General features: G+C 38.9%; 1 protein-coding gene across 2 annotated transcripts in view; it reads left to right on the forward strand.

Moving 5' to 3' along the window:
• Window positions 1-15833, forward strand: part of Fmn2 (formin 2) — a 265685-nt gene that overhangs the window by 110426 nt on the left and 139426 nt on the right. The window lies entirely within an intron of this gene.

A 15833-nucleotide genomic window follows, 5' to 3' on the forward strand; every position in this document is an offset into this window, starting at 1 on the left:
CTAGCGTGGCATGCCCTGTCAATTGATGAGTAACTCTTAATCAGAATTTTAGTTTTTATTAAATTGTTTTGATGGAGAGGAGGCTTCCTTGGGCTGAGACATTTGGGGTAATAGTCACAGAAAAGAATGCCAAGGCTGGCGCCAAGCAGCACTTGGTGTTTCTGAAGCTGGCAGATGTAGCCCAGTTAAGTCATAGAATGAAATCTGAAAATAATGATATGGTCTTTTCCTTCAGTCAAATATTCAGCTCGGGTTGAGCTAATAATGAGAACCTTATGAACAAAGGAGTCCGCCTGACATCTGTGTCTGTGGTACAGCCAGCGAGAGTTCATTGAAAATTTGCTTGCTTAACATGCAATTCGAACAATAACATGGCGTGAACGTCAGTAGTTGACGGGTCACACAGAATTATGCATAAGCTTTATCCTATTAGGTTGTGAAGGGAGTGTTTGAGTCCCGTCGGAACCCTGCATACACATTCTCTGAAATCTTGGCTGCCTTCACATCTGGACAGGGAAGAAAACAGACCTGTTTGTCTGCTTCGCTGGGCTGTAGGGTGGGATCTCTCAAGGTCCTGCACTATACTTCGCTTCTAGGATATACCTCCACTACAGAAATCTATGGAAATGTAATCATGACTGATTTTGGATATAAAAGTGACTACAAAATTTATCCAGATCTTCAGTCTAATATTATAGAAAAAAAAATCTTTGCAGGCTGGTTTTGGTGCTCGTTGGTTTCCATGTCACGTGACTTATTAGTGGAGCAGATTGGACTTGATCTCAAGTCTCTTCATCAGGCAGGGCTGCACTTTTCCATCAGATTTCTCGCTACCCCAGATTGGCTTTCCCTGCTGTCAGCGCTGCTATCTCCAAGGTGAAGTGCACAGTACTGTTTTCAAGGTTATCCTAAACTGTCAGAATGGACATTTTCTGGGATGGCATGCTACGGAGCCACCTTGCCCATTCAGATACTGCTTTCACCTACAGACCAAGTTAGAAGTTGTGGGATAGACTCACTGCTACAAAAAGCATCTTATAACTTTTATATACAGAATAATATCCGGGCCTGCCTCATCTCACTTATATTGACTAGAACTGTCCCCCCCCCCCCGTTTCAAAACATTAGAAAATCTAGAGTTGATTTTGCTTTGCTGTGATTCTAATTTCAATGCCTTGTTAAAGTGACAAGAGTAAGATTGGTGTCTAGAAGTCAAGGTTTAATTATAATCATAAAACACACACACATGCATACACAAATACATGTGAAAATAATATCCTTAGATACAAATATAAAATGGGAATAAAATGGAAATATCATTCTGCTACCAGATCAAACTAAAGCAGGCTTCAGAGCTAATTTTCTTCCCATAATACCGATAAATATTTAATAAATGTTCATTGAACAAGAATAAAACCATTTAAATGCACTTTGTAAACGATGGGGTTGCCTAACTTGTCCTTCTGACCTTTGATGAAAGATTTATCCTCTACAGATACAAGTACATCCCAGAGGGAGAGTCTCTGACCCTTTAATCTGCACCAGACATTTAGAAATCAAACCCAGGCTATATCTGGATCCTAAAGCTCAGGCATCATCCTTAAATACCCAGGTTACAGCGCTTAGGAGATCCTAGACTCTAGAAGCAAGGAGTGTAGGTAGAATATTCTAAGAGATTTTAGCTAATCAATATATTTTGAAAAACTATTTTTTTTCAAAAATATATTTTTCTTACCAGTAAAAACCAATTGTAGAAATTAGCATGCTAATTTTTGTGAAACATTTTTGTGGGCTCTGTGCTTTGGTATTTTGAAGTGTTAATCTAGATGGAACTAGCTGAGCTTGTGTTAGCTGGGACTAGGGGTGCACTTTTCTTACATTGTACTGGGCAACCAACCATTCCCTAAGACATGGACTTTTAATGTAGGACAATGACTGTTCCTAGAATTGAAGCTTGAACTGATTCAAAATACTTTCATATTCCCTCTGCAAAGTTTGGATAGATTGTAGATATTAGAGCAGGGAAACCCAAATATATACTTATTGGCTCTAACCATAGAAATAACTTTAGTATCCTGCAGGGATGATGAGCCCAAGGTATTAATAGTCTTGGTTCCTTCTGACATTGAATGTGTGCCATTTTAAGTGAACTGAGTAGACCTGTCAGCAATAAATTTTAGATTATGTCCTTTCTGAATGAGATTTCTATCTTGTTTAAACCTGAGTAATAAAAAGCATTAAATAATAATGATGCAAACTACCAAGCCTTCTTTAACAACAGAAATAATATTGATTGAAACTTTATTTTTTCATGGACATTTTTAAGTGCATACCTGTGCTTGTACGTATGTAGGTGTGTGCATATGAGTCCAGGTATCTTTGGATGACAAGAGAATATTTTATATTCCCTGGAACTGGAATTACAAATGGTTGTGAGCCACCCAGTGTGAGTACTAAGTTCTTTGTTGAGCCATCTGTTTTGTTTTGTTTTTAATCTTGGGGCCTAAGATTTATTGAATACTTTGATGCAGTGTGTGAGATATATTGTGTATATAGTGGTATATTATTTGTATTTTGATAAATAAATCTTGTCTGAAGATCAGAAGCAAAGCTTCTACTACTAGAGGTCAGGCAATACTGACACACATCTTTAATTCCAGAATTTGGGAGACAGAGGCAGACGGATCTCTGTGAGTTCAAGGCTACCCTGGGCTACAATGAACAATGCAGAAACAAATCCAGATGGTGGTGGCTCACAACTTTGATTCCAGTACTGGGGTGTCACATGCCTGTAATCCCAGAATTATAAATATAAAATGGGAGGGTGAGAGGCTTAGTCTGCTTAGTTTTAAGTCACCCAGCCTTGGTAGACGGAAGACTTCTCTAGTGACTTGACCGCTTTGCATTTCTGGTTTTCGAGTTGAACCCCAATTTCTGTTTCTGGGTTTTTAATTATTCATGCTACAAGTGCATATATGTATGCATGCTCTCACACACACATATATGTAGAGAGAAATATTATTGATAAGTAGGTTAGATATACACTTTACTTACATAAAATAATATATTTTACTACATAGTTCAGACTGGCCTTCAGGTTCTCATCCTTCTTCCTCAACCTGCAGTGTTAGGATTGCACAGGTGTGTCACTATACCTGATAGTTTGTATGTGTGTGTGTGTGTGTGTGTTTGTGTGCATACACATGTACGTGGGAGTACAGGCATGCATCTACCATGGAATACATGTAGACGTCAGGAGACACCTTTCAAAATTTGACTCAGTTATGATGATCTAACCCAGGTTATCAAGACTGTGTGGCTTGTACTGTTACCTCCTGAGGCATTTTGCTGGCCTCAGTAGTGTTTATGTTCTAAGAGTGTTGCTGGTCACCCAATTCTCCTAGTTATTGATTTTAAGGAAATAAAATTATGAATGATTTTTCACATTTGTGAATTACATGAGAAAAAAAAATTTGAAAAAAAAGGAAGAAAAAAGAAGTTTTCTTGTCTTGCGTGGATCCAAGTGTAGATAACTCAAATACTTACTGAAAGAGCCATCGTGGGTGGTGCGTTTTAAGGTTAAATATCTCCCAGCGGCTCACATATTTGAACACTTACTCTCCAGCTACCGTAGCTGTTTGGGGTGGTTACAGGCTCTTTAAGAGGAGGAGCCTCAGTGGACTGGGTGGGGAGGTGTAAGACTGGGTAGTTAGCTACCACTTCCTGTTCCCTGTCTGCTTCCTGAGTGCAGATGCAATATACGCAACCATCCCCCTCCTTCGGCCGCCTTGCTTCTCCTACCATACCCACTTCCCTGGATTTTCTGCAGTGATGGACTAGACCCCTCTGAAACTATAAACCCTTTTTCCTTTACTTGCTATGGTCAGTAAGCCAGTGAATGAACTTACTAGTGAGGGAAAGCAAACTCTAAGTACTGATGCTGAGTATAGTACGTACCAGTGGCTCTTCCCCAAGTTTCTAATTGCTCAGGGATCATAGAAGAATTAAATGGCTGACCGGTGTCTAGTCCTTGGTATCTTTCAGTTTTCCCATTTTAACGTTCAGAAAGTACTTTTTTCACTTCTCAGCACCACTACTTCCATGGATTTTTTTTTTTAAACCCTTTCAGGTGTCAGGTAACAGTGACTAGAGAACAGGTTGTGGGGCCCAGAGCCTAAATTTTGTTATAGACACCTTGTTTGTGCTGGATTCATATGTTGAAGCCCAATCTCATTGTGATGGTGTTCAGAGGTCATGACCTTTATTAGTTCATGAAGATGAGACCCCTGTTACAAAATCCCTGCCCTTCAAAAAAGTAGAGAGAGCAATGCGCATTTCATCTTCCTCCCTCCCTCTCGCCTCCTCCCCCACCCCCTTCTCTATGACACAGCAAATGGATACAAATAAACAGCTGTCTATTGGCTACAAGCTGTAAATGAGTCCATACCTTTAACACCATTGGTGCCTTATAGCACGGTTAGTCTCGAACTCGGCGTATACTGTCTTGACCTCCCTTCTGAGTGATGGGATTACATCTGTGCTGCCCCATGCTAATGCATGTGGTGCTGGGGACTGAACCCAGGGCTTCCCTGAAACAGGATTGTGTCAATTGAGTTACTTATTCCACCTCTCTCAGGACCTAGGTGTTGGACTTCCCATCCTGTAGAAGGGTGACAAAATAATTTTCTTCGATGTAAGCCACTGAGTCAGAGGCAATGACAGCCCAAGCTGACTGAAATGGATTTGAATTCTAGTTCTCCCACTATCTGGCAAGTTGAGTAAGCCTGGGAAAAACCATGTCATATTCTGATGCTCAGTTTGCTCTTTATTATAAACTTCCCAAGATTTCTTATTTATCAACACATAGCACTTCCCATGTTAAACACTGAATTCCATTCCATCCTTCTGCCCTTCTTAAGAAATGGCATAAGTTTGTAGATCTTGAATGTGTTTGAAACAGAGACAACCCCCTCCCCAAATCACCAATAGGAGACAAAATGTAGGCTTTTCTTTCTTGAATATGCCCAGTAATTTTTACTGCAAACTTTTGCTGTGGACCTGAGGCAGGAGTAACATACCAAAGCTGTTCCTTCCCACAGAGTTTGGGAATAAGAGGAACAAGAGGGAGGAACTGGAAATTGCAATTCCAGGGGATCATGTCTGAGTCCTGTTATTTGTAGCCAGGGTTAGAGAAATGCTGAATTTAGCATGTGGTCATCCCCATTTGTGTTTTCTGAATGAAGATAAATATGAGAATTATTTACATCAGTGGCTTTTAGGAGTTGAGCACAGCTGTATCTTTGGATGGTGTTTTATCTCTAAGGAGAGCAGTTTGTTTTGGAAACTTGAAAGACCGAGGGCTCCCATAATTGTGTGGTTTCTTAAACATTGACTCCATGCTGTGTGAGTCAGCTGCACTTCACATGCCTAGCTCTTGGCTCTGGGTGGCACGTGAAGGGAGCAGTCACTGGGTTCTGGCTTTGTTGGGCAGTGAATTCTAGGGTGGGCTGGGAGACTAGACTCTCTAAGTAATGACACAGACAGAAGTTTTTATTCGTTCCTGTGACGTTTGATTTTTCCTGGTAGTCACTGTGGCTTCAAGTTATGAGTAAAATACACCAGAACGCTTTCTTTAAAAACACAAAAGTTCTGGAAGGGCCCTTTCTGAACCCCTGGAGCTCAGAAGGTTGTCATTATGGTGACATTCACGTGTGTTTAGGTAACCCACACATGGAGCCATTCCTGTACCCTGCTGGGCAGCCACGGAATCATGTTCTTCATGCAGAACTTTCTATAAACAAGTTGTAGATTATAAACTCCAGGTCGTTTTTTTTTCATGCAGATTCTAGTTTCATTCTCAGAGACAAGGGTTATTTTTTTCACTTGCCTATTAATTACCTAAAGAAAGTTTATCCATAATCATTTGTTTATTTTTGTATGTAATGCTCTCAAAAAATTAGAGTCAGTGTGGGTAATGTATTTTCCCACCATGTTTTCCAGTGTCTGGCTGCTTTATGAAACTGAAGTTTACGAGTCTTTGCTTAGGCATTGCTTCATGCCTCCTCCCCTTCTTTTTCTAACCTTAAAGTGTTTTGCTCACATGGAATATAGAATTTTAAGGCCTGCTTATTATATTTATCAAGACATTAAAATCATAGTAAATGCTGATGGATAGTGGAGTGAAGGTTTTCACTGAAACACAAGTCTGTTAGAAATAGAAATTTGAGAAGTGGTGGGCTGCATGGAGCCCCGAGGATCTTTTTTTTTTTTTTTTTTTTTTTTTTTTTTTTTTTTATCAATTGTAACCTTGTTGTGAATGAAGTAAAAGACACGTGAGATAGTATGCTTTCATTAAAACCAACTTTCAGAAATTCTATATCAGAATATGCCTTAATTTAAAATAAAGTTCATTACTAAGAGTTATTTCTTACAAAAAGAAAGGCCTCGTATATCATATTAAGTTACACATAGATCATTATGTCCAGGGAAAATAGTTATTGTTAAGTCTTTTCTTACAAGCTCAGCAAAATCCCCAAGATGAATTTTTTATATTTTTATGGCACTCTGAGAGTTGGATTTGATTATGCTTTTATGGGCAGAAGCAACATAAAACTTAGGATTTGCTAAGCTGCGAACCTGTATTCTTTCTCTTCGCTTCACTTCCTATATGATTTATGTATCATGTATTTGCTTGCTTATTTTTTCTGTACCATAGACTTTTTGTATGTGAACTTGAGCTCAGAGCCTTATTGCAGCTTAGGACACTGACATCCCTATAATGCTTCGTTGGTCGCTAAGATCATGGGGTGATGGCAGAATGCACTGGACTGGGAAGGGCATGTGCGGAGGTAAAGCTCAGATCTGAGTGCCGAGCAGAGTGAGAACATGTGATTCATATCCGCTTGACTCCCGAGCCACTGTTTATGAAGGAGTGGTTGTCACAGAAACAATCCTTTTGAATAATCCTTGAGGAAAGGTGGGGTTTGGATTGTTATTTTGTGTAACTCAGTGTCTGAGAGCATTACAAAAATAAATGTGGCTGGAGACTCAGGTCGCCTTCGTATGTGGAAACTGGCTTCTTCGATATTCTCTGTACAAGTACTTCTTCAAAGTGAACAGGCTTTCTGGGCGTCTTGACTCCCCCACCCCATAATCATATCGCTAGAGGTGAGGGACAATAGAGTGATACTGTGTTCTACCTTTTCTCTACCAAGCCAACCATGTCCTAGGTCTACAAGGTGACACTCAGGGAGCAGACACCAGATTAAATGGGGAAGACATCACAGTGATGTAATGGCATGTTACCTTGTAGCAGGACTGTGGTGATAATATGGCTTATGCTGATAATGGCCTTGCATTTTCCTCTCCATAATATATGATCTTTACTTTCCCAGCGGGGTTTTTAGACCAAATATAGTGTATACATTTCAATATTAATTAATTAAAGTGATGGACTGATTGCAAGCATTCTACAGAGTTTAGGTTTTAATTAGACTATTGTAGGCACACAACTAAAAAGATAAATTATGTAGAAAGACCTGCCATAACCACGATTCTGAGGTCCCTTTATGACTTTTGTCATTTTTGTGATGGACTGCAGAAGAATCGTGTGCCCCCACGCTTGAACTACTAGAGGACAATAATAGGCCTTTAAAAGGAAATGGGAGTATCTAAGAGGATATTTTGATAGCTTTGTTAATGACAATATGAAATCTTTATGAATTAGAATTTACGAATGGAGAGAAATGCTAAAAGAGTTTTTCTCTCTCTATTACGGTTTCAAATGTAAAGATATTCAGTTTCTGATAATAATTGTCAATATCCACCATTACTGTGTAGCCTAGCAACTGCTCTGTGATGTAGGTAATTGATTTCTATTATTAAAAGTCTAGGCAGATGTGCACAGGGTCCCAAATCAGCAAGCAGTGGAGCTGGACTCTAGACTGGAGAAATCTAGATCCTGTCCTGGGCTCTGAGCTTAGGCTCTTTCTGAGAATTTTCAATTTAGTGATTGTATCAGAGCCTTAAGCTGGAAAAAATGGTGCATGGTCGTTGTCCCTCCATCATTCTTAATTGGAAAGCCATGGTATTCTGGTAAAGGCAACTGCAGTAGCTGGATGTAGAACCCCAATGTTGGACTTGAGTGAGCATTCACAGAGTGGGTGTGAGAGGAACTGGGAGGAGAAGGAGACAGGGCCGAGATTAAGACACAGAAAGAAAGGAGCTGATGTGCACATTGTAGTCACTTGATAGAGCGCTCGAAAGACTGACTAAAAATTGTTCTATTAACACAGACTACCAGGTCATCTGTCTATAGTTTTATGACTCTAGTTACACTCCAGTGTGATTTTCCCTTTGCTGAAGCTACAGAGAAGAAAGTTTTTTTTTTTTTTTTTTTTTTTTTTAAATCTTGGTAAATTTATTTACAAAGACATTCTAGTCAGTGTCATTTTCTTTTTTTTTCTGAACATTTAACCTTTTTTGTTGTTGTTGTTCTTTTTTATTTATTTATTTATTAAAGATTTCTGCCTCCTCCCCGCCACCGCCTCCCATTTCCCTCCCCCTCCCCTGATCAAGGACTTCTGAGAACTCAAGAACAATGGCAATGGGTTTTTGATCCTACTGCACGTACTGGCTTTGTGGGAGCCTAGGCAGTTTGGATGCTCACCTTACTAGACCTGGATGGAGGTGGGTGGTCCTTGAGAAGAAAGTTTTTGAGCATGGCAGACATGTGTACCAAAAATTCCTAGGATGAGGCAGAAAGATTATACAAGCCAGAGGTTAGGGAGGACTTCTGGGACACTGTCTTCTGGGTGTATCAAGTCTGTTGTACTCATGAACTCACTGTGACTGTGCTTAGCTATACAATACCTACAGAAGATCTAGCCATGCAGAAACCCTCCCAAAAAGGGGAGGGGCTCACAAAATACCACTCCTGGTTAAGGAACCTTGGCAGATAAACGCTGCTGAGGTAGGGAGAGTCAGTTTTCTTCACGGAGGTAGCCCCTGTTATATTGCTTACACTCTGGTGGATTGTCCTACAGTCATGCACATAAGGATAGCACTGATTAGTCTCAGTGGGCTATGAAGACAAAATGTGAATTTGGTAGAGGCTGTGAGCAGGAGGAATCTGGAAGGAGATGGAAAGGAAATTCAGACACTGATGGTATCAAGATACACTGTGTATAGGTATGAATTACCAAGGAGAGATTTTTTTTTTAAAATGTGTTACGGACTTTTATTACTTCAGTGAATATTTAGGTGCTTCATTATTTTTTGGACTGGCTAGCTTATCTCTACTAACAAAAGAAGATATAGGCGTTGGGGACAAATCATTCATTCATTCCTACTTCTTTTCTTCCTTCATTCTAATATTCCTTCACTTCTACTCCTTCCTCCTTACTATACACCATACAACTAAGACTCTCACCTATTGCATGGTGCTACCATTGTGATGTTCTTGGCAAAAGCATGGGATCAACAAGGTTGAATTGACCCTCAGAGGCCACGAAATAAAGAGATCCTTCCTCTGCTGTTCCACTCAGTATTTTGTTAACTTCTGTGCAAAGCAGCTAATCACTATTAGGCAGCTCTTAAGATTATCGTAGTCTTATGTGTTTTAGAAAAGCAGCCAAAAAGTACAAGTTAGGTGGATTCACCTCTAGTAGATAGCAAAAGGATTACCGCACATGCCTAGTTTTAGCCCTGCACGTCTTAGTTTCATACTGACAATTCTCAGCTGTTTCCTTTGCTTTCTTATGTTTTGCTATATGTCTTATAACTTGCAATGATTGTATTCCTTAATTCCTTTTCTTCCCTCAATGTATCTGCCAAACTAAAATATAAATGCTAAAACTTACTGACATCACTCCTTAGGTGACAATTTGGGTGAATTATGTTGAAATTTTTGTCTCTAAAACTTTAATTATTGTGTCCCTAATGCAAGCTTTCTGCTTATAACTTCCTTCAAAGTTAGATGACTTTATATAGAACTAGACTGAAATATATGGATATTAACAGTGTATAGTTATTTTGGTATAACACATATCATATATTTCTTGGGCAATATAGATGTTTACTTTTGAAAGAAAATTTAATACTTTTACTTCATAAAAGCCTATTTCAAAAAACGGGAGCAAAAATGTGATCTGAGAGGTAGGGTCCTATTTTCAGGGGAACTCACTGAACCTACTTTTACAAGAGTGTAAATGTTTACCTAAGCAAGAAGGTGAAGCCTGTTATGCCCAATAAAGGACATTGTGCAGTGCTCCTTTACAGAAAACATTCAGCAGACAGTGGGTATTTTACACAAAGTCCAGTGCGTTGTCTGAAGCAATTTACTCATCTATACACTATGCTTAAAATAAACACTACCTGGGAGCTTGCCAGCCTGTTTTTTTCTACCTCTTATTCCACACCCTAGATTTTGTCACCTGCCAAAGTCAAATATGTCTTATCTAAACAGTTGAGATAAGCATGGAGTCAAAGCCACTATGGTCAAATCAACAAACCTCTCCAAAAACAGGAATGAAATACAATATCACCAAATTAAACAGTCTACAATGGCAATCATGTTTGCGTTTGGAGATTTTATTCGGAAAGGATTACAGCCTTAGTATCCATCCCCCCCCCCCCAGACAAGAAGGCGACATTCTGACTCAAACAAAATGTGTTTGTTCTCCAGTAGTTTAACTTGTACAGTGCTTAGGAGCAGAGCCTACAGATATATACAGCTTACCGACTTAATCAGAAACGCACATCCTTACCCGCATGTAAGCAAATTTGCTTGGCACATACCAGTCTTGAGTTGTGTATCACATTAATTTCTTTCTTTCTAATCAGAAAGTCTGTAGCTTTAGACTTTAGACTAAAACATTTAGAATTCTAGCCCTACCATAATAAAATTCCCTGGGAAGAGAAGATAGGTTAAATGAAGGTGAATTTCAAAATTTTTAAACTCACAAAAATGTACTTCCTTTTAAGGAGCATGCCATTTTAATTGTTAAGAAGTTCTGAAGTCTGCAAGGGGTAAGACTACATGAATTCTACGAAGAGAGGGACTACATGAAGTCTGCAAGGGGTGGGGCTGTGCCTGCCACCTTCACCACTCTATCTTCAGGGTTAGGAAGACTCTCCAGCTCAGATTTTGGACTCTGAACATTTGTAGCATATATGAATGGTTGGTGTTTTCAGAAAGCTATACCATCTTTGTGGGCGAATGCAGCTGCTTTGTAATAATTGCATCCTTTGCTGATCTGGAAAGGATGCTTCTGGAATGACCATCATTCTTTAGGGAAATGATCCTTTTCACATCCTACGATTGCAGCTACAGTTCTGTTTTCATAGTGACGCAAGGACACGGGGCATTGCAGCATCATCATTGTGTGGAGGAGCTTTTCAGGTGTTACCAGTGATGATGGATTTCTGACCATGGATATTTTTGTATACTTCCGGCTAACTTCAAATCGGTCCATTTCCCCATTGTTCTCCATGTGTAAAACAGTTGATTAGCTTGGCTGGATGTGTGTCCTTGATTCTAGCATGCTGTCATTCTAAATGGAAATGTGAAATACACACTCCTATTTTTTTTAACATATATTTTGTTTCACAGGAACAAGTATATTTTTGGTTTTGTTTTTTTGAGACAGGATTTCTCTGTGAAATAGTCGTGGCTGTCCTAGAACTCTCTCTGTAGATGAAACTGGCCTCTAACTCACTGAGGTCTGCCTGCCTCTGCCTCCAGAGTGCTGGGACTAAAGGCATGCATCACCACCACCCAGCTCTACCACCGCCTAGGTGATACATTCATATTTTAAGGAGTTTTATTTATTTATTTATTAAAGATTTCTGTCTCCTCCCTGTCACCGCCTCCCATTTCCCTCCTCCTTCCCCAATCAACTCCCCCTCTCTCATCAGCTTTTAAGGAGTTTTTAAACTGACCATAGGAAGTAATGAGTCTCATACTGACATTTTTATGAAGTCTTTTTGTCAATCCTCTGCTTTGTCACCTTCCCACTCTTTCTGGCCCAGTCTTCCCTCCAGTAGTCCACTTCTACTTTCATATCAAACTTTTGATGTTTGAGGACTGATTATGGGAAACTGCTCCTCACAATAGAGCTGTTATCTCTACCCTTAATAACAACATGGCCATCTATAAACCCATTTCCCTTATGAAACAGCTGAGGCCCAAAGAGCCCACAAATCCCTGCAGGGAACACAGAGCTGGTTAATTGCAGACTCGTGTTTTCCATCCAGGTCTGTGTGGGTTTCAGAGCATAGATATAAGTCTCAGATAATTTGGAGGAAACGGTAACATTTGATTGATTTTAGCATATTGAAACATTGTATTGAGCATAATTGTAGACTTCAATGAGAAGAACACTATTAAGAGATAGGACCTTACAGATATAAGGGACAGAGTGCTTTTATGCGGAATCCAAAATCAAGGGCGTTGGTTGATCCTCCATTTCCCAGAGATAGGCTTTACTCATTTCAAAATGACGTGAACCATTCAAGAGCGTGTATATGTGAGTATGTAAGGAATGCCAAGCCAAATGTCTGGTAAGATGCCAGTAGGGTGGCTGAGGAATAATGTTTCCCAGGGGTAGATGGAGAATTTACCTCAAAGTTAAATCTGCATGTGCATATTTCTTTAGTTTGCTTCAGCAATTATTTTTCTCTGCACACTCGTGTGTGTATGTGACTGTGTGTGTGAGTGTGCACACATGCAATTGAACATTCACGTGTGTCGATGTGTGTGTGTGGAAGTCAGGTCAACATCGGCAATCTTCCTCAATTACTTCTCTACCTTGTTTCTGGAAACAGATTCTAACACTGCAGCTGGAGCTCACTGTTTTAGCCTGACTGGCTGTCTAGTGAGTCCTAGGAATCCTCCTGCCTCCAGTTTCCCATGTTGATGTTGCAGCTGCATGTCTTGAACACCCCCCCCCCAAAAAAAAAGAAAAAGAAAGAAAAAAATTAGATCCAATTCAGAAAAGACAACATACTACTACTCTCTCTGTTTTTTGCGACCTAATCATAATTTTTTCCTCTTCAATACCCTTAGTTTTAGATTTGCTAGGCTTATCCTTAAAAAGCTTAATCATAATCTCAGTGGGTATTTGAATAATACTGAGAGCAGGAAAAATTATCTTTCCCGGCGACTATTGAGACTTTCAATACTAAATGGTCAGTCCTGAAAACACGCATACAATGAACAATATACATTGTGAACAAGTTTTACTTATATATTAATCTCAAAAAATAATAAAAAAGAATTTAAAAGTTAATAGAAGCTCCACTGAGGGCTGAGAAAGCAGCCCAGAGAGGAGCCTCCTTGCCTTGCTTACATAAAGACCTGAGTTCACTGCCCAGAACCCATATCAGGAAAAAAAAAAAATCCGTGGCCTGCTTATAACCCCAGCAATGGGGAGAAGATCGGTGTCTCTGGGGGCTTGCTGGCCATCAGCTCAGCCTACTTGATGAGTTTCACGCCGTAGTATTGTGAGATGTACTCTAGAAAACTAAGATCGATGGTTCCTGAGAAACAACACCTAAAAGGATCCCTTACCTTCCCAGGTGGCTGCCTCTTCATGCACACGCTCCTGTCCCCATACCCGTATGTGCCTTCCTTCCCAGTAAACCTATCCTGAGATTCATCTTCCATTCAACTATAATGGTAATCATTAGAAAGAAAAACAACAGCAAGAGAAAAACAAAACAAAACAAACCACCAAAGAACAAATGCTAGTGAGGGTACCTTCATATGCTCCTGTTGGGCATGAAAACTAGGCTAACCACTATGTAAATCTCGAGACTTTTCAAAAACCTAAAAGTGGTTCTATTGTGTGACCCAGCTACCATGTGTCAGAGATAACCTGTATGTCAATGTCTATTACAGCATTCTCCACAGTAGCCAAGTAATAGAACTCATATAGGTCTCTGAAACCAAGGAATAGATAAAAAGTAAGTCTATAGCCAATTATGTGTAATTTCAGGAAAATGGGTATAACTGGAAGCAATCCTCTTGAGTGATTATGTGACAAACATGTTTTTCCCTCATTTGTTGATATTCAACTGCAAATAGCTATATAAAACCATGGATGTTTATATAAGGAAACTCTAGAGAAACAAAAGTAGAACGAAGATAGGAGGGACAAGAAAGGGCACAAAGGAGGAGAAGAGGGAAAAATATGTTCAACATACAATATACACCGAGATGAAATTTTTTTAATTAAATTGACAATTACATGGAGACATATCCCTGTGTCCCTAGTCTCTCCAGGACTTTTGTCATGAAGGAATGTTGGATTTTTTTTCAAAGCCTTTCTCTGCATCTCATGAGATAGATGATCATGTGGTTTCTGACTTTTCTTCTATTTATGTGGTGGATTATGTATGTCAAACCATTTCTGCATCTCTGGGATAAAACCAATCATCATGATGGAAAGCCTTTTGATGACTGAATTCATTTGCAAGTATTTCACTGACTAGTTCTGCGTCTGTATTCATCAGAGATATTGGCCTGTAACTGTCTCGGAGTCTTCGTGTGGTTTTGGTATTGGTGTATTATTACCATTTTTTAAAGAATTTGAAAAATTACTACTTATATATCACTAGATGTTATAAGTCTATTTAAATTACTTGCTTCATTGGTTTAACTTCAGTGGGTCATGCGTATTTAGACATTCATTCCTTTCTTTTAGGACTTCCAGGTTGTTGGAATGCACAATTGTAAAATGTGACCTGCTTCTCCGTATTTCCTGTGCTCTTTGTACTGTCTCCTCTTCCATCTCTGATTTTGTTAATTTGGATCACTTCTTCTTCTTGCTCGTTTATCAATCTTCATAATTTTAAAATTAATAATTACAGAAAATGATGGATATTTTAAAAGGACAAATGTGTCCTGTGCGTTGTACTTGAATATGAATGAGTTTGTTATGTTTTCAGCTTGAAATCTTATACTAAATTTAATATTAATATTTCCTTTGTAGTTTCCCATAAATCTCTCACTATGTCACCAAAGAAATATAAAAGTTTCTAGCATATTACTCACTGATAAATTACAAAATTACTGAGGTTAGATTCTCTTAGATTATCCTTAGACTAAACTATAAAGGATAAAACTCTATACATGAATTAGCCATTCTTATTGCTTTATGTGTTTTTATATATATTACCTCAACAAATAGTATGAATTAATCTCTTAATTTTAGTAATTTGTGCTGTTTGGTGTAATTTAATAATAAGGAAACTTGGCTGAAAATCTTACTCTCAGTTTTATATAGGAACACTAATTTTTAAATTGAGACAGGGGATTAATATTAGAGTTTAAATATCATATTCTACTTGGTGCAACATTTGTTGGTGAATTTGGGCTCTGTTCCCAGAACTGTTATATTACCTTGGTTAGATTTTTCATCCATCCTGTGCTTCAATTTCCACTTTTCTTTCTTAATTCTTTCTTGGGACTTTTGCCAGTATCAACTAGTAGATGTGTACTTTAAGCTCTAAGGGGGAGAGACATAGTAACTTGCCTCAGTTATCAAAATAAATATATCAAAATTGTGATTATCCACGCTGTGATTTTCTCCTGGAAATCTTTAATCCCATGAGCGCCTCTGCAGTGGCTCTTTGGCACAAATGCCTGTGTCAATTTTGCCTCGTTTCAGTCTAAAAAGTCCGTGGGAAGCAGAGTGGATTTAATGAATTTATAATGAATCCACCCAATTCAAACTATACTACAACATTCTGCATCCCTTAACCACACACCAAATTAATCAGGGAACACATTCCTGAGTAATGATGACCTAGTCTGTCTACGATCGTATCTA

Source organism: Alexandromys fortis, unplaced genomic scaffold (assembly GCF_014885135.2).
Source record: "Alexandromys fortis isolate MF-2015 unplaced genomic scaffold, M_Fortis_MF-2015_v1.1 scaffold_51, whole genome shotgun sequence".
NCBI classification, from domain to species: domain Eukaryota; kingdom Metazoa; phylum Chordata; class Mammalia; order Rodentia; family Cricetidae; genus Alexandromys; species Alexandromys fortis.